Genomic DNA, 20,813 nt, shown 5'->3' with positions numbered 1-20,813 from the left:
ATTAAAATATTTTGTGCTAAAACTTTAATAGCTTCTGTTCTAATCGTAGTTTTTGAATGAAATTTGACATCGTGTTATTGGTAGAATTTTAAAAATTCATTTAATAATTTTTATATAACCTTGAACTAATGATTACTCGTTTTGGTACCAATAACAAGTCAATAATACTGCATATATTATGGCATTAATCAAATTTTATTTTCAACTTTTTTGACGTGTAGTTCAAACGCAGGAAATATACTTAAAGTAAATTAAATTAATTATGAATATATAAGCTTAATTTACATTCAGCAAAACAAAAAAGAGTAAGAAAATTAATTTTGATTTGATTTTTGTCTCCACAATGATTACACTTTGTTATAATTTTGGAGTGATGTGCACAAACTGGTTTCTTACATTCATCACAAACTTTTTTAGTAGACCCTTTTTTAACACAAAGGAAACAAGTCCCGGTGTGCGTAACCCTACCACTAGCGTCCCGTTTAGTTGGAGTCATTGTTTCATTAGTAACTGGTGCTTTTATAGGACCTCCTTTCATAACCACTACGTGGCCCGAAGTGACGTATAATTTGTATATTATTTGATTGAATTTCTATTTCTGGCATTGCCAATTGTTCACACAGTTGTTGAAGGAACATACGTCTCTTGTTTGTGGACGTTTTATACTGAGGATTATTTTCTTTGTACAATACGAATGCAGCAAAAGCTGTTACATCTAACATATTGTTAAAAAAGCCAGTGGCCACCTATTGGTTTTTCTTTTTGTAGTATATTCTGACAAATACTTGACCATATTGTCGGCACCGCCTTTCAATTTGTTGTAGTCGTCGATCATTTTAGGCTTATTCTTAGGTCCTGTTATTTCCATGTAATTGGGAGAAGTAGACATAGGGAGAAGGTCTTGGCCTGCCTCAGGAATGTCCGAAACCGCTCACGGTCTCGCGCCTTCGTCTGTCAGTCCGTTATCCCGGCCTTAATGGCGGACGCCTCCACGCTATCTTGCCACCTCAATTTGGGCCTACCACGTCTCCTCTGTCCTTGTGGACGGCCTAAAAAAAACTTTATGGGTCGTCCGTTTCCATGCGTACAACATAGCCAGCCCACCGGAACCTGACGAGCTTGATACGCTGCACGACAGTGAGGTCGCCGTAAATAACGTATAGCTCGTCATTATGGCGGTTCCTCCATTGTCCTTCAACACATACGGGGCCAAGTATCCTTCTGAGCATCTTCTTCTCGAGTGTGGCTAAGAGGGTTTCGTCAGATTTGAACATTGTTCATGTCTCAGAGGCGTATGTGAGTACCGGAACTATATAGGTACTATATAGTCCCAGCTTCGTCCGTCGCGACAGGTTCTTTGAGGTGAACTGATTTTTCAGGCTGTAGAATGACCGGTTTTCAGCCAGCATCCTTGCGCGCAACTCAGCTTCCATGCTGGTGTCGCTGCTGACCTTAGACCCCAGATAGGTGAATTCTGGGACGACTTCAAACGTGCGTTCACCTATCTGTACATCACGCCTACGTAGATTCTGATTATTTATTGGTAGGCCCGCTGATGCTGCCTCCATCAGTTTGGTCTTTGCCTCGGTAATCTGCAATCCGAGGTTCTCTACCGCCTGAGTGATCATTAGTTGAAGGTTAAAAAAAATCAAAAGAATTTTTAAAATTCTATCAACTAAACAAAGGCAAAGAATAATAATGAATACACTTTCTCTTCAAATTTAATGCAACTCCTACGGCTAGAACAGGAGTTATTAAAGTTTTAGCATAAAAATCTTTCATTCCCTATACAAAATGTATGGGATACCCGGGTATGCCGGTTGTAGAGGTAAGGGGTACAAAAAGTATATCGAAGAAAAAAAATATTTTTTATTTTTTTAAAAATAATGTTTTTTGCACGAAAATAAAGAGAATAAAAAAGTCTAAAGAAACATGAATAATTTTTGTCGCTGCGACTTCTCTGCAAAAAGTTATTAAAGATTAAAAATCGAAATCATACCCGGGTATATGGTTGTAGAGTTGACGGTTAATGGCGGACGCCTCCACGCCATCTTGCCACCTCAATTTGGGACTAGTACGCCTCCTCTGTCCTTGTGGACGGCTTAAAAAGACATTACTGGCTGGGTCGTCGGTATCCATGCATACAACCTAGCCAGCCCTCCAGAGCTTGATGAAATTAAAATTTTAAAACAACCTTAAATTGAAAAAAATAGTAAAAACATACTACCACTTTATTTATTCAAGATTGAATATTATGGTCAGAATGATCCCCAATAAACTGCGGGCATTAATTAAACACAGGATTAATTAATTTATTTCATTATTTTGTTCATTAATTAATTAATTAATCGATTTTTTTTATTTAACAGACGGATTTATTGGTGTAATTGTTTTATTTATAGCTGACTAACTGGCCCGGTAAACCTAGTTTTATTCAAATATATTTTTATTTGCCGATTAAGTATTATAAGATGCAAATGTAGGTGTTTAAATACACATTCCATTTTTTATTCATTTTATTTGTTTTCAATAATATAATTGACGTTCATGAACTATTGACTATCTGGCTACGTGGTAATGAATCAAGTCTCGAAAGCCTCAATAGGCCGGCATGTCCGCGTAGGACGTTACGCCAAATAGAAGATGTTCATTAATCAAATAATATGTTAAAGAACATACTTTGGAACAGTACAGCAGTGTAGAATTATATAAATTGATTTATTTACATGCAAATAATTACATTCTTGTCAAATATTTAACTACTATGAATCTCTAATGCAAATCTCGAAGCGGTAATGAATGGACGATATTTTTGGTTAATCTGTTTTTAGTTAGTATGTATGGATTGGAAAGTTTGCCCTCGTGAGAACACGCCACATATAATTGTCCATGGGAAGAAAACGATGTTCGTAAATCTAAACCGCAAACAGACATCGTTTGACCTTGGGATTTATTAATTGTTATTGCAAAAACCAGCTTGATTGGAAATTGCGCGCGCTAAAACTCAATTGTTGAATCAGTTAAGATCATTGGAATGCGTAGTAGCAACACATTTTCATAAGTATACAGGCGGTCCCCGAGATACACGGTACCTCTTATACGCGGATTCGGAGATACGCGGTTTTCTAAATTTGACAATTCTTTGAGCAAATTGTACTGATTTGACACATCAATTTCAAATTGCCAAATAATTTCCGTTTTTATCGAATGTTAAAAACTATTTCAAAAGGCTTAAAACAGTTATATTCAGTCAGAATCATATCAAATAATTCATAAAGTGACTAAAACCGCCTCTTACTTGCAAAATTACACGAAAATAAGTGATATTTTAGCTGGAAATCACGAGATTCGACTTACGCGGAAATTCGAGATACGCGGTATTTTGCGGCCGTTTTCGGTCCCCATTAACCGTGTATCTCGGGGACCGCCTGTATTTGCCATTCAGAAGTGCTGCTTCTATAATATGTTTCATTAATATTTTTAGTTCCAGTCGCGTGCCATTGCACAAACGTAGAGGTTTCAAATTTCTTAGCAGTATAACCGGTGATGCAACTTTTTTAATCTGAGGAAATATGGAGCCATGACTGGTAAATTTCTTCTTCTTTGGCTCAACAACCGATGTCGGTCAAGGCCTGCCTGTACCCACTTGTGGGCTTTGGCTTTCAGTGACTAATTCAATTCATTTTTCAGGGTGGTAAATTTTGAGAGTTCAAAATTCTGTTGGATAATTAACAGCTTCGTGGGAATCACAAACTGTATCAATGGATTTGTAGGAAACCAAATCAAAAGGCATTGCATCTTGTATATGGAAGATTAATTCTTCGACGTCGACATTTTTTGCTGCAAGAATGGGTCTTTCTGCAAGTCTCGTTTGATGTACATATCGAGTTTGTATATCGGGAAATATGCAATCTATGAGAGACTCCTGGCGATCGACGACTGTACAAAAAAATTGATGGCAATTAAATGCAACCCTTATCGCCATGAAAAGGATTTTTTCCGTTGCCAATATCTAACAAATGATTAGAGAAAGTCATAGGTGATGAATCCTAAAGTATTTCAACGCGCATATTTTTGCTAAGGTGTAGCTTTTGAAAATTATGCTATTATGGCGAAAACTTCAAGCAAGCGTTGATCTCATCAGCATATGTTGATCGTGGAATCACCGGAAGTGTTTGCCTGAAATCACCCGATAGGACAAGTAAAGTAACTTCAAATAGTTGATTGTTAATTTTTTAATCTTTGAGTGTTCTATTACGTGCTTCCAGTGAATTTCGTTAGCCATAATACATTCATCCCATATGATAATTTTAGTTTTGCTGAACTTTGGCTATAGACGACTGTTTTTTATGGCGGTTGATGAAGACTTGAAAATTTTCGTGGATTAGTTTTAATTTTGGTGGTCGATTTGTGTGGAAACAAATAAAGTGTAGTAGGAGAAAATACATCTTTATTTAATAATAGTAATTTAGTACCGTGTTTTCCGAAGAAAAAATAGGTAAAGTCGTTTCAATGGTGAACATGTTGCTCCAAACGTCATGACTTGCATAACTAATGTTTCAACCGGTTTGGTCGCATCTCCGCACAAAATTATTTGTGAGTCTTGATCCTCCAGTCTTATTTTCACCATGAAACATTTGTTTGATATCGCCTACAACACAAATGTGCCCTTCGCAGAAGCAAATCAACACTGTATCACTAGACACTAGATTGCTGCACAATAAATGTATTTGCTAACCGGTTAATCGTAGAAAATGTTCGCCACGACAGACCAACTGTCTAATTCATGCGCACGGTTAAGCCGCCCGCCGGTTAATCCGTCCCCGAAAAATCGACGTTTTACTGTATTCTTTGGCTTGATACTCCTCAAACGTTTTTTTTCGCCCACTCCATCAACGCAGGATTTCGACTTATTTGCTTCTCCATACTTTTCAACCGAGTTAAAGCGTTGCTGTAACTGTTCGGAAATTTAGGATCGTTACTTTTGCACAATAGTCAAACTTCAAACCGCTCTCCCGTTCTCTTCAAAGTTTTTGTTAGGATGGAATTCGCCCTTTCTTCTGAACTAAATTTCACCATTTTTGTTGCCTTCAAACCGAAATCTTCCGTTGAAAAATAGTTTCGCATCATCTCGTCCATGCACACGTCTTCTTTTTGAACCGTCAGATGACTAGATTCAAAGTCATAGGTTGCTTTGCTCATGGCGTATGGAAATGAGAAAAGGATGAAAAGATAGTCCTTAAGGCGAGACGTCTAGCTGATCCAAAAATAGGGCCAATTAGAAACAAGTTCGGCAGCGGTTACAAAACAGCGTCAAGCGGGGTCAAGACTGATCAGCTGATGAAGAATGGGCGCCATCGAGAAAATTAGTGGCGGATTATCTACGAAAGAAAACAGACCAATTTTTAAACTGTGCGGCAAAAACTTAAAATACGCGAGCGCCAATTCTAAAAAGATCCAAAACGCTACTCAAATAAACAGATTGTTACCAGGCGGAATAACAGCTTATTTTTAATAAAAAAATGTACCAAATTCGTACGGTTGATTCAGGTCATGTTTAAAAATGAATGAACCGGTTCGAAAAAATAGAACGGTATGCCTCATTTGATATATCGGAATACAGGGTTTTCCGAAAAAGCTCAAGACCGCGACACACTTTGATGAATCGACGGAAGTTAATTGCAAGACTGCGGAACGATATGCGAAAATGTTGACAATACCGGGATCTGCGAATTTGTATCTCAAAACGTAAAAGTAGAATTGGCTGTACAGTGGGTTAATGCCGATTTGGTATTTGGGAAGCAGTGAAATTATGCTTTAGTTCTTCATTATCCCATCTTTCTCATCTTGGCAATTCAGTTCTGGATATCAGGTTCTGGTTCTGGTTCTCCCACTTCTGGATTCAGTTCCAGAGTTTTTCAAACAACTCCTTGAAAATCTAAACCTTGTACTGAGTATTCCAAATGCCATTTTTACAAACCTTCGTGCCAGAGAATGGCGTTCGTTAAAAAGACATTCAATTGAACCAATCTCTGTAATTCCATCGAAAGATCGCATACGCCGCTTAATCCGTTAACGCATGCGCTTTTGTCTCCCAAGAGCATATACGAGACTCTGATGGAAGAATGGTCATTTGACGGTTCCGTTTCTGGAATGTTTAATTCCGTTCTTTCCAGCATACCATAGAGAGGTAAAGTTCCATTGTTTAATGCGATCTTTGCACCCAACGTCAACAAACATGAAATTGCAGTCAGCATCCACAACTACGAACCAAACAATACTAAAAAACTGTTTATAGTTATAGTATTCCGTTCCATTTTGGCAGGAGCTTTGATGGCAACATGCATTTTATCGATGGCACCAATAGCATAGGGAAACTTCCATTTGGCATTGAATGCATCCGACACCGTAAGTCATTCTTGTTGCGTCGACGGAAGCTGTAATAAGACATTTAGAAAAGGAATAAAAATAATTATACGTTGGAAATATACAAAAACGGCTTTAATGATTTGTTATGCACATTTACATATTTGCAAAGATGAATTAGCAAACTGTTGCACCTTTCTGGGACAAACAATCATATCGGTTGTTTAGATACCTATGATGTGATAAAATAAGATTGCAACATATATTAATCTACTCTTTTCCGCAATATACAGTTCATAACTTACTCGGCGTAGTATCCAAGTATCCAATCCAAGCTTTTGAAGCTGTTGGATTTTGAAATAGACAGAAATCAAGTGAAAAGACTAATTATTAGTGTTGGAAACTGTTGTAAGGTTTCCAACGGACTGTCAGCTGAGGCGATGTTTTGTATGTACGCAAGCAGATAAAAAAGGAGAAAAATCGCGGAAACTGGTTCATTGCAGTCAAAAATACATACGAACGAAGATACAAAGGAAATAAAGGAAAAAACTATTTTTTTGGCGCACCTTAAGTGCTAGCCTAAAGAATTTACTTTGTTTTCTATTTTAGTTAGAGCGGCAGTTTCTAACATTGTCCCCCCGAGTGTGATACAGTTAGCTCTCTTTCTAACAAGTGATCTAGATCACGTTAACTGTCTCTCACTCCTAGCTCGACTGTCAGTTGATGTTTGTTTATCTTCCGCTGGTTAAACGTGCTTTTCTATCTAAGCCGCTTTGTTAAACAAAGGGGTGGCTTGCAACTTGATTTGGTTCCTGTCGTCCTTACTATTGTTTCTACGCAAATTAACCCGGCCGCATATTACACGTGCGTATTGTTTCGTCTCGCACGTATCTGTATAACCGATAGCATTCGCATCCTAAAGTTCACGCAGTGTATCTTGATACTATTGCTATACGGGATACCGTGCGCTGCCTACGTCACACCTTGGTTCCTGGCTATTTCCCCCCATGCTCCGGCAGTCTGACTTGTATTTTTATAGAAGTTTTCAGTGGTCTGCCAGAGCATGGGGTGCTCCGATACAAGTCGGATCAAATCCATTTTCTCCTGTTTTGAGGAAAGGGTCGATACGCAAGCTGGCGGATTTGCTTGGCGGCTCTGCATAGCTGTACCTCCTAGTGGCACTGCTTCGGCTGTTCTGCGGGAAATCATCGCTGGCTGAGCATTGGCGGATGTACTACCTCCCATTGATGCTGCTGCTTCTGCAGCTACTGCAGCTACTGCAGCTTCTGCAGCTACTGCTGCTTCTGCAGCTACTGCTGCTTCTGCAGCTACTGCTGCTTCTGCAGCTACTGCAGCTTCTGCAGCTAATGCATGCTAATGCTGCTTTTGCTGCTGCTAATGCGTCTGCCGCTTCTGCAGCTTCAGCAGCTTCAGCAGCTTCAGCAGCTTTTGCTGTTGCTGCTGCGTCTAATTCTGCTCTCATTGCTTCAGCGGCAGCTTCTGCACGTACTTGGGCGCGAGTTTTCATTTTTTTAATAACAAAAAATAACACAAAACGAATTTTTGTACAAGAACACGACAGGACGACACTTTAAACCGCGCTAGATATCTAGTTAGAACATATCGACGCTAATCACGACAAAATCGCGAATCGTAAAAATACCGTGAATCATTAACTGCCGATAGTGTTAAATAGAGAGTTGCTAGGAAGGAAAGGAATCACGAGGTTGTGTTGCATTCGCATCCTAAAGTTCACGCAGTGTATCTTGATACTATTGCTATACGGGATACCGTGCGCTGCCTACGTCACACCTTGGTTCCTGGCTATTTCCCCCCATGCTCCGGCAGTCTGACTTGTATTTTTATAGAAGTTTTCAGTGGTCTGCCAGAGCATGGGGTGCTCCGATACAAGTCGGATCAAATCCATTTTCTCCTGTTTTGAGGAAAGGGTCGATACGCAAGCTGGCGGATTTGCTTGGCGGCTCTACATAGCTGTACCTCCTAGTGGCACTGCTTCGGCTGTTCTGCGGGAAATCATCGCTGGCTGAGCATTGACGGATGTACTACCTCCCATTGATGCTGCTGCTTCTGCAGCTACTGCAGCTACTGCAGCTTCTGCAGCTACTGCTGCTTCTGCAGCTACTGCTGCTTCTGCAGCTACTGCTGCTTCTGCAGCTACTGCTGCTTCTGCAGCTAATGCATGCTAATGCTGCTTTTGCTGCTGCTAATGCGTCTGCCGCTTCTGCAGCTTCAGCAGCTTCAGCAGCTTCAGCAGCTTTTGCTGTTGCTGCTGCGTCTAATTCTGCTCTCATTGCTTTAGCGGCAGCTTCTGCACGTACTTGGGCGCGAGTTTTCATTTTTTTAATAACAAAAAATAACACAAAACGAATTTTTGTACAAGAACACGACAGGACGACACTTTAAACCGCGCTAGATATCTAGTTAGAACATATCGACGCTAATCACGACAAAATCGCGAATCGTAAAAATACCGTGAATCATTAACTGCCGATAGTGTTAAATAGAGAGTTGCTAGGAAGGAAAGGAATCACGAGGTTGTGTTGCATTCGCATCCTAAAGTTCACGCAGTGTATCTTGATACTATTGCTATACGGGATACCGTGCGCTGCCTACCTCACACCTTGGTGCCTGGCTATTTCCCCCCATGCTCCGGCAATCTGACTTGTATTTTTATAGAAGTTTTCAGTGGTCTGCCAGAGCATGGGGTGCTCCGATACAAGTCGGATCAAATCCATTTTCTCCTGTTTTGAGGAAAGGGTCGATACGCAAGCTGGCGGATTTGCTTGGCGGCTCTGCATAGCTGTACCTCCTAGTGGCACTGCTTCGGCTGTTCTGCGGGAAATCATCGCTGGCTGAGCATTGGCGGATGTACTACCTCCCATTGATGCTGCTGCTTCTGCAGCTACTGCAGCTACTGCAGCTTCTGCAGCTACTGCTGCTTCTGCAGCTACTGCTGCTTCTGCAGCTACTGCTGCTTCTGCAGCTACTGCTGCTTCTGCAGCTACTGCAGCTTCTGCAGCTACTGCAGCTTCTGCAGCTAATGCATGCTAATGCTGCTTTTGCTGCTGCTAATGCGTCTGCCGCTTCTGCAGCTTCAGCAGCTTCAGCAGCTTCAGCAGCTTTTGCTGTTGCTGCTGCGTCTAATTCTGCTCTCATTGCTTCAGCGGCAGCTTCTGCACGTACTTGGGCGCGAGTTTTCATTTTTTTAATAACAAAAAATAACACAAAACGAATTTTTGTACAAGAACACGACAGGACGACACTTTAAACCGCGCTAGATATCCAGTTAGAACATATCGACGCTAATCACGACAAAATCGCGAATCGTAAAAATACCGTGAATCATTAACTGCCGATAGTGTTAAATAGAGAGTTGCTAGGAAGGAAAGGAATCACGAGGTTGTGTAGTGAAGCAGAATATGGATTTGGTGCAGCATTTCCACGGATTTGAACGGGAGTCTTACGGCTCGTTTATAACGCGTGGAGGTGTGGAGGGATCTTCGCTTGAGGCGGGCACGAGCAGGTGGATCACAGGCCGTGATGCAATACCAATAATGCAGGTGCGGGACCATTTCGCGACTGATTCGAACTATAGATCCAGGGCTGCAATAGTAACTACTGGCAACGAAGGTGAGATCTTTTGGCAACGAGACATACTAAATCGCTACTATCGGGAATTTATGCTTCGATTTTCGCAAGCGGAAACGCTGCGTTTGCAAGAGGCTGAGAAAAAGCTCCCCCCACTATGCACCACGAGACGGAGTAGGCCGTTTATTCTACAGAAGCTATCACCAGAAGCCAGGAATCTTAGCGTTATTATTAGTTTATCTTTCGATGTAATAGCATCTCGCATGTAAGCATCCTGCCTACGGATGCGGGGTGTTATGACAGCCAACAGTCAACAGAGAGGCAAAGTCCTCTCTTACTAGCCGTAGAAAATATAGAATGGTATTGTTAAGCTCATCCATCACTCAATTTACCAAGATACAGAAAACGCCACCATTTTATTGTACTAAAAATCCAGTTCCATCAAAGAAAGGCAAAACACAGTCAGTTCGGTGGGTTAAACCACACGGCCACAGAAGCAGCCACTTCAGTGTTGTCGAAGTACTTTTTATGCAAGATTAATTAATTGGATCTACATGTTTCACCCCAAAATCTGATTAATTATACAACGTGTGTTTATTGGTTTTTTTTGTGAAACATTCTTGTGTGTGTAAGTGTGCGTTTGTTTACATGCGAATGGACTCTTTCATTTCGATGGTCAGTACATAGTTAATAGACTGATAATATAGCTGAAGTTATGTGGTGATGTAATTGAATGAATTTAAGAATTTGTTCGTCACAGCATCGATAGAATCAAACATGATTTTTTTTATTAGGTTCTACCTGAATTGTTGTGCCTACTACACATGTGCATTTCAAGCATCCATGTGTTGCATTGAAATTCATTGTAGCTGCAAATATACGGATGGAAAAGTTGGTGAAGCATATGGTGTGGAAACTATAATTACAATATGATGTCCAGACAATATGTTTTGACATAGACACCAATAGTGCTTTCACGGATATTGGATAAGGTTGCACATTTCTTTTCCGATTGAAGAATATAGGCATCCCAAACCCCATAAGGTTGTGTACCACGGAAGTACTCTGCCCACATTCTAGCATCCTTAGTCATGACATACATCCTTATCCTTACTATATTATAAATTGGATCGATTTTCTTCTTCTTTGGCACAACAACCGTTGTCGGTCAAGGCCTACCTGTACCCACTAGTGAAATGAGCTTGGCTTTCAGTGACTTATTGTTACCATAGCAGGATAGTCAGTCCTTCGTATGGGGGCACGGTCTATTTGGGGCTTGAACCCATGACGGGCATGTTGTTAAGTCGTACGAGTTGACGACTGTACCACCAGACCGGCCCAAGGATCATTTTATGTTTATAAATTTATTGTGGTAGATTTGCTGTTCTACCGAAAACTAATTCAAACGGAATATATTTTGTTTCTGTATGTGGTGTTGTGTAATAAACAAACTCATAAAATTTTATCCAATCATCCCAATCATCGTGATGTTCATTAGTAAATGCTCTAAGGTATTCGTTTAAGCTTCTATGATTACGTTCTAGAGCTCCAATTGTTTGTGGATGATATGGCGATGAAAATGTTTGTTTTATTTTTAAAATTTGGGCTATTTTACTCAACACCTCATTGTTCTATTCCAATACTTGGTCTGATCTAAGCTCCAAAAAGCTTCCATAAGTCAAGATAAAATGTTCAACCAATGCTTTCGCAATCGTGTTTGCTTCTTTGTTTTTAATTGGAATGATCACAATATATTTTGATAGGTCGCATTGAATCGTAATTGCATATCTGTTGTTATTTATTGTTTTGGGTAATAGACCAACTGTGTCAATTGATATAATAGTAAATGGTTTTGCTGGAGTTGATGTGATTATAGATTTTTCTTGTGTGTGCTTATTTACTTTGCTGACTTTGCATATTTCACATTTCTGCACGTAGCTTATTACATCTTGCTTCATATTATTCCATTTAAATTTTTCACGAATTTTTAAATATAATCTGTATTGCCCTATATGACCTCCTGCGGGTATGGCATGATATTCTTCCATTATTTTCAACTTTTATTTCTCACTTGTTATCTATTTAGGTGGATCAAACAAAATTATCTCGTAACCGAAAATTGCTGTGTCTCAATTTCCTTTATGGTTAATTGAGAGTAATGTTCGAATAATTTGTCCTCAACTGATATTGCTAAATTGTCTCGGTTAAATTTCTTAGCAATTTGGCATATATCTAGAAGAGCAAGTTCTATTTCTTGACTTCCATTTTGGCCTTTAGAATTGTTAAGAGGGATAACCCTTTTTCCAAGTTGCTTATTATAGTTGTGACTACATACTTTGATTTCTATTCCATTTCTTTTAACTTCTGACTTAATTTTCAAAATCTTATTAACTTCTGACGGTCTATCTGTCTTCCAAAATACTAGATTAGTTACTTCTTCTTTATTTCTTCTAGCTGTTGGTGTATCCTTTACTTTCTTTTGCGCCTTTACCATTGCTCTTGTGTTAACTACCATAATTGAATTGTTTTTAATGCTTTTAATATCCTCCTCTTTAGTTTTTGGGATCAACTCTTTCAACTCATCTGAATTGTACACGATTCGTGATAATGCGTCTGCTGCAACATTACTTTTTCCAGCTACGAATTGTATTGTGAAATCAAATTCTTCCAGATCTAGTCTAATTCTGGTTAATTTTGACGTTGGATTTTTCATACCAAAGAGATAAACTAGTGGTCTATGGTCTGTTCTGATTGTAAATTTTCGTCCATAAACATATGGTTTAAAATGATTTACTGCCCAGTGTATAGCTACTAATTCTTTTTCTATTATACTCTTATTCTTTTCGCCTTTAGTAAAAGTTTTACTTGCAAAGGCAATAGGAAAATCTTGCCCATTTGTGATTTGGGAGAGAACTGCTCCGCACGCAAAGTTTGATGCGTCTGTAGTTATAATAAAATCTTTGCTAAAGTCTGGGTATTTAAGAATGGTTGGAGATAACAGATGCTCCTTTAATGAATCAAATGCTGTTTGTTGTTCCTTTTTTCATTCAAAAAGTGTGCCTTTGTTTAATAAATCATTTAGTGGCTTTGCAATTTTTGCAAAGTTTTGTATAAATTTTATGTAGTAATTACAGAAAGCTACGAATCTTCTAACTTCGTCTGCGTTGGTTGGTATAGGAAACTTTCTTATTGTTTCGAATTTGGTTTCATCAGGGTATATTCCCTGGTCCGTTATTTTATGTCCAAGATATGTAACATCTGATTTAAAGAATTTGCACTTCTCTGGGTTCAATTTAAGATTGTAGTATCGTAATCTATTAAATACTTGTGTAAGATTTTCTATATGATTTTTCATTGCGCTTCCTATTACTATAATATCATCGATATAAATGAAATGAATTTCAGGTGTGAGGCCAGCCATTGCTATTGCCATCATACGCTGAAAACTGTTAGGACTTATGTTTAGTCCAAAAGGCAGTCTTGTGAATTGATAATGTCCTTTTGGTGTAGAAAAGGTTGTATATTTTCGCGATTCTTTTTCCAAAGGGATCTGATGAAAACCTGACGTATGTCCCCGCTACGAACGGATTCAATAATACCAGCCAGTATCTTTTTCAGTAGTATTAATAAATTTTATATATGGATTATTCTTGGAAACTATTGTATTAGCGCAAAATATTCCTGTTGTTATTTCCTGTGCATGAACTACTGAATCTTCTTTTAAATTCTTTAAATCTATTCTATGAATAATTTCATTTCTTGCTGGGATTAAGAGTGTAACTTAAAGGGTGTTAAAGGGTGTAACTCATTCCTCTAAGAGTAACTGCTAACGCCCGTCCGGCAAAATGAGTGTATTTTTTGAGTGATTTGAGTACCGTCCCCCGTTAGCAGTTACTCTTAGAGGAATGAGTTACACCCTCGCGCGAGCCCTCCCCCTCCCCACCCGCAACACATGGTGCGCTCTGCAGTTCTCAATGTGTTTGTGTTCTTTCCAGTCATGCTACGAACACATCTAAAGGTAGTTGTTTCTTTCGTTTCTCGTTTTCTTTCATGCATAGACACGGTCGCAAATACGCACTTATTCTAACAACAAACACAAAAACGGTCATTTTTGGTTACATAAACACTTTATTGAAACATAAATTACACTTTCACAACACATTTAGAATCCTTCATACTCACGAATGGCGTCATACTGCAAAGTACCGGGTCGAGCCAGGCTGCGGGAAACTTGTCGACAATCTGCGTTGACTCTGTTCAGCAAATTCTTACCTGTCGATCCACGCACTGCATGTGCGTCTGTACACACTGTTCACTTCACACTTTATCACAACACACCGGCGCACGAGACTTATAACGAAATGCGCATCAACGCACAAACACTGCGCGCGGGACTTAGAACAAAACACGCACAACCATCTCCGGCAAAGCGTCGCGCTGTACTGGTGGTTTTGTACGAGTAGGAGGGGGGGACATACGGAGCGATGGTTCGATGCTGTAGTGTAAGCGAGACAACACGATGTGACGAGCAGATCCAAGTTGGTGAGCTCGATGAAAGAAGACACACACACATTCACAGACGGCTCGTCAAAGCACGGTATTTGTATTGGTGTTAGTGAAGCGCGCGTGTAAAACAGAATGCGAACTCTTATCCCAGCGCGTTTCTCCTTGCTTCCTCAAGCTTCCTCATACCCCTCGGCCTGAATCACTCAAAATTTGGGGTCTCATTGTTTGCGTGGTCGTATCAGGTTGCGATGGTTAAAGCAGCGATGCAGGAGCATTAAACAACACTCGCGGGATCAATTTGTCAGAACAAAATATAGTTTCAGATGATCACTGGCAGCCATCGGGGCTTCTGGTAACGAGTGGACACAATGAATTAATTTAACATATTTGTGTTGTTTGTGCGAATTAAGATAAGACCTAAAGCGAGCGCCTACACGCGTAGTCCAAAACAGCTGAAATCATACAAAATCATGAAAAAGTTTGCGCCCTTTTTTTCCGGCGTCCTCGTGAAGTTTACCGAGCCGAACCGAATAGTTGTGTTCGATAAACATGTACCCACCAAACAAAGCCGAAGTCGCTCGAACCTTTTACTCTGTGCCAGAGCGAGAAAACATGCATTCTGAATCAAGTTCTACAGCTGCAAACACAGCGCGTGTAGATGTGTGTGTGTGCGGAGCGAATGTATGGATGAAGATGGGAAGCAGCGGGGTTTTCTCGTTCAGTTGAGGGACCCGAACAATTCCCCATGGTTTTATCAGTCCAATACCAACGCTGCTGAGGGAAGGGTGTGTTAGTTTTTCGCGCGGTGGGATTCGTGCTCATGATTATGAAAAACTGTATGTTCTTTGCAACATTTGCTTACTATGTTATTGTTTTCACCATTTTCTAAATTTTTCCCCACTTTTCCAATCTTCTTCTTCTTCTTTGGCTCAACAGCCGTTGTCGGTTAAGGCCTGCCTGTACCACTTTTGGGCTTGTCTTTCGATACTAATTGATTTCCCACCATAGCAGGATAGTCAATCCTACGTATGTCGGCACGGTCTATTTTTGGGGATTGAAAGCATGACGGGCATGTTATTTAGTCGGACAAGTTGACGACAGTACTACGAGGCACACCACTTTTCAAATATTTCATTTAAATACACGTGAATGTTTCTATAGATAATATTTTCATAGGAACGGCGCTAAAAAGCCGCAGCCGCTAAGATTGATTATATTATCGATTTAAAAAAAAAGTTTCTGAACCCGTAATGAAAAAAAAAAAAAACAAAAATACGAAAAACTTTTTCTAAGTATATTTTGAGTTGCTGAATCTAGCTCTCGAAGATCGTTTTTGGATACGATGAATAGTTACAAAGATATTTATCAAAAACCTGTTGCTTTCTTCGAACACACATATTTGAAATGTTCAGCAGTAAGCGGGTATCTGTTCATTGCGCGGAAGCTAGCGCCTGTGATACTAGACAAAAATCAAACGATGGAAAAGATCCATTCTTATTTCATTAATAATCTCGCCAAGCGCGATGTAATAAATGGTTAAATTGTTTGACCGGCTGGTTTGACATTTCTCCCATCACAAACGCTGGATCAAGACCCGGCGGTAAAAGTACCCTTTAATCCATATACAAAAATAACTCTCCATCAGTTCACAGGCAAACAGGCAGCAAAGAGGATTCCACAAAGCACAAGCGGCTCCAGGCTTAACCCGCCGTCCACCCCACCTGGCCCTTGCCCCCCAAGGCGAACGCGAAAAAAAGGAACGCCCCAAAATCAAACTGCACAGTGTGTGTGCGTGTGTTGTTTTGCTTCTTTCCCATTCGAAACCCGAACTAATTTCGGCTTTTTGCACGAATAAAGGTTCGAGCCATCGTTTCCGCTCGAAGTCCAGCAAGGGTTCGAGCGATAAGCTCCCTCGAACCCATCTCGAACCTTATTTCCTTCGAGCGACTTCGGCTTTGTCTGTTGGGTATGCGTATCAGGTAGCAGCATCCCAAGTAGCAACCGAAGCTTTTTTCTCCCAGTTTCAACCCCCTCATGTCCACAAACTGCCTTCGCTTACTATTCCTATCCCGTTTCTACATTCTACCACGTTTGTTGCGTTCTCGCTCATCAGGGTGTTAGTCAATTCTCTCTTGCCACACGAAGAGAATTATCCTGCACACTTCGTGTGTTGGATTCTACCCATCCCTGTTGAACATACGTCATTTTATTCCATCACACTCATCAGGGTGTTTGCTCTTTTCCATCCAAGCCAAAGAGCGACTTCAGTGTGCTCTGAACCGTGGACATGAGAGTGTGTGTTTATGTGCTGCGTGAACTATTTTTCCTACGTGAAACACTTTCCATACTGCGCCATCCGCGGTGTTCTTTCTGCTTCATCGGAGGACGAATTTTTATCATCTAATTGTTTGGGTAAGTGTTCTTTTCTAAGTGTCTAGTGCTATGTGACATTTATTCTAATTCTAATATTTTTCTAATATGCAATGTTTTGCATAGTACAAGTTTGAGATGTGTGCTGCTACCGCTAGCTGTTCCTCAAACTACTTAAAAAGTGTGACACTGTGTGCACAGGCGTTCAAGTTTCAATTGATCCTCAAGCACAAAGGTAAGTTTGTCACATCTTTAAATGAAGTTTAATCTTTTTAACAAAGTGTGTCTATTAATTGTGTATTTTCATCAACAGCCTTCATACAACACCGCGGTTGAGGCGCGCCAAATCTGATGACATCTTTCCTGAACCAAGCAGGCTGAACACGCGCACCACCACGGGCTCCAGCGCGGTGTGAAGAGGGAAGAAGAAAAGACAGAATTGGAAACAGCCGCACCAGGCTTCCAACCACCGTGTGTGTGTATGTAAGTATGTGAGAACACATGTGTGAATCCTCTTGTGGGAACTGCAAAAAGAAGAGAATAAAGAGTGTGAAGCAGCTAGACTGCCGCAACCAAATTAAGAGAGTGAATTCTCATTTCAATCCGAAAAACTGGGAGAGAGTGATGACATGCGAGAGAGAATAAAACTAGAAACACGAGAGAGGACACGAAGCGCTTTCGGGTTTTTTTCGCCTTCGCGCACATTTTGCTTTATGCGCGCGAAAAAGTGAGCCTTGATCAGCGCGATGGCTCCCATACAAAAGCCTTCGGCTTTGCTATCTGGGATTTGTACTGCTTACCTGCCGTATGCCGCTGTGATACCGAGCGAGACGCATAGACAACGCATCAAAAGGACATGTGTAGCCGTGAGGAAATTTTTCTGTGTCTCTGTTGCCTTGTCCTTGCCTTTAGATCCTGATGAGTGAAGCATGCATACCTTTCGGGTACGTTCGGGGTATAAGCTCTGCCCTTCTCATCCCAACAGTCAAAAGCCGAAGATTTTATATTGACCTTTCACTTTTTCTATCTGTCTCTCGCTCTAATTTGAGTGATTTTCCCTTCGTGAGTATCCACGAGCTCCCTCGTGTGGTTGTTGTTGTTGGAAGTTGAAACCGAACCCCCTCGTGCGCTGCCAAAATCAGCGAAGAACGAAATCGAGTGGCTCAAGCGAAAAAACGAAAAAAAATGACGAACGAGTGTGCTGTGACAATAACACACACACACGCACAAGGCGACACCCGAAATCTGGTGCGATACCGGCTTTCAGTGGAGCAAGTACACACATGCACACATTTGGCCACACCAGCGCTCTGTTCTAGTGCAGGTAGTTTTCTGCAGTCCACGGTGATACTACACACAGCCACGCACTTGGCGATACACGCTGTGTGGTGCGGTGCGGTGGACGTTCAGAATTCAGTGGTGCAAATACACACATGCATACACTTGGCGACACACGCTCTGCTGTGCGATGAGATTTGTGTTCTGTGTCCAGTGGTGCAAATATACACACACACGCACTTGGCTACACACGCAGTACGGCGCGGTTGGCTTGGCAGAAGCGCATACACACATTCACGCAGTAGGCTTTACTTTCAGTCCAGTGAGGTTGGTGCTTGTGTGGTGTTTCAGCGCTTGGTTGTCAGCGAATAAACCCCATGAAAAATTAAGATTTGTTAAATTTGAGGTAAGTAAAAGTGATTAAAATTATCAACCAACATCCCCCCTTCTAATTAATATAATTTTTCTTCCATTTCATGTGTGTTTCACGGCGAACGGAGACAACAAAACCTGTGGCTGTGTCGTGGTGTTGGAGATGGTGGGCCGTACAGTGCAGCGAGAACTAGGCGCGACAGCGATGAGGAGCAGAAAGTGTTGTGCTAATTTTTCTCTGTGCGAGTGTAAAAAGTGTTTGTTAAATTATGTGCGTTAGAATTAAGTGCAGTGGTTATTGTGCATGTGTTGTGTTTTTTTTTGTATTTATGTTATATAAAATATTCAATAAATCGAATCATGTTGATATAATGGTTCGCACTGTATCATTTCGGAAAGAAATCCTGGCAAAAAGGGGGAGGGGGCTATTTTAACGAAGGGTCGTGCCGAACCCCGTTCGGGTTTTGCTTCGGCTTCGGGTTTGCTTCGGCTTCGGGACCCGACGGATCGCTTGAATAATTTCGCCAACTCAGCTTCAAAGTCAGCTTCAATCTCAGCGGATCTCTGAGTGCTGGTGACCGGTGGGATGTTAATGGTAAAGATAGTATCGTATGCCATCGGCTCTGCATTCGGGCGTGGGCAGGCCCGTGGACGCCGTCTGTTCGCACGCAAACGGCTCGACTGAACCGTGTCATTGGGAGTAGTGTGCGTAACTGAGCAGTCCTCGGTCTTATCTTGCATCTTTATTTATACGATGCATTTCTTTAGATAGATTTGGTTTTACTTTCACTTTCTGTTTTGTGTCAATTATGCTGAAGATCAGTTTTTGAGTTTACACACATATGGTTGCGCCTACTCTGTAAGGTAAGTTCTGGGTTTTTGTGCTTATGCGGTGTTTTTTTCTACGCTTGCGAGTAACGGTTCTATTTGTACACTCGAAGGTACGGTGTCTCATATTTCATCATTTATGCCTTGATGGTCGCTATTATGCAATGTTATGGTTTTACGCTTCAAGTGCGTTCTAACGGGTTTTGAGCTGAGTAATGTTTTGTTGCCTTTATGTTTATGTTTATGTTTATGTTTATTTGTCTATCGATGGACAATAATGCCCTCTCGAACCATTTTAGCAATGTTTTACAATGAGTTCTTTACAATGGATTACAATAACATAGAACATAAAAATGTGCACTATGGAACCAAATTTAACACAGAAACACGATCATTAAACTCAGTTGGCAAAATCCTCGGCTCAAAAGCGTCGCTGACTGCGTTGAAAGCACGGCACATAAGTAGGAACGGGTCAGAGGAGCCAAATTGCGTTCTACGGTCGTCGAGGGCCAACATTGCCCGAGTCCGGAGCGGCCTGGCCGGAACGTACAGGTTGATGGCAGCCAGTAGCGACGGAGTTTGAAAGTTAGTTTGTGGCTTGCATGTTGTTGGAGATTGATCATTTGAATTTATTAGTTCGAATTCGAAATTCGAACTCAATTTAGAAATAGGATAGGAAATGAACTCATAGGCATTGATAAGGATAACAGAATGAACTCAAAATGAATTATGTAATGAACTCTTGACAATTGAATATACAGTAGCAAACGGACATTTGAACGAGTCGCATTTATTTTCATAACCGGCACAAGTTTTTGTAATTTTCGGGAAAGAAAACGAGTTGTACCACGTAGATGAACATTCGTGAGGTTTTCTCACACATGTCTTGTAAGTGTTTTAGGATAAGGGTATTTCTGCTGATTTACATTTCCTGACTGAATGTTGTTATTGTGTATTGTATGTGTTGTGAGTGTAATGAGAATTATGTGAACTAAGTATAGCATATGCATGCTACAAAGACATTCTCAGTTGCCGCCTGGAAACTTGTTAAAAAAGCAAAACAATAGAAAAGTAGATAATAGATTTTTGTGTAATATCGATGTACATAATGGTTACCAGTATGAGCAGAAGAAATATGAAATACAATACAATAAATTTACACTATAGAAAGCATTAGGACCAGGTATAAACAACTACAATCTATTCCCGAGATACACGGTTCTCGACTAACGCGGATTCGGAGATACTCGGTTTGCTAAATTTGACAATTCAAATGTCAAATCAGTACAATTTGGTCCAAGAATTGTCCAGTGCAGTATGAATTGCATGAGCAGAAGAAATATGAAAGTGGAAATTTCATACGCCATTTCCGGCTATGTCATAAGCAGCATACTTGGAGCAACGGCCGAAGTGCCAAAAAGTTGTTGCCAAATGTCCGGTCGCAGTAGACCACGAAATCTTGGTGCAATCAAACGTGGATCTGG

General features: G+C 40.6%; 1 long non-coding RNA gene across 1 annotated transcript; it reads left to right on the top strand.

Moving 5' to 3' along the window:
- The first annotated feature begins 16,804 nt into the window (after window positions 1-16,804).
- LOC125906579 (uncharacterized) lies at window positions 16,805-17,428 on the top strand. Its single transcript, XR_007451939.1, has 3 exons — window positions 16,805-16,893; window positions 16,990-17,086; window positions 17,165-17,428. It is a non-coding gene; the product is annotated as an uncharacterized LOC125906579 (long non-coding RNA).
- The last annotated feature ends 3,385 nt before the right edge of the window (window positions 17,429-20,813 follow it).

This window comes from Anopheles coluzzii, chromosome 2 (assembly GCF_943734685.1).
Source record: "Anopheles coluzzii chromosome 2, AcolN3, whole genome shotgun sequence".
In the NCBI taxonomy this organism is placed as follows: Eukaryota; Metazoa; Arthropoda; class Insecta; order Diptera; family Culicidae; genus Anopheles; species Anopheles coluzzii.
This window is presented reverse-complemented; position numbering and strand designations above follow the sequence as displayed.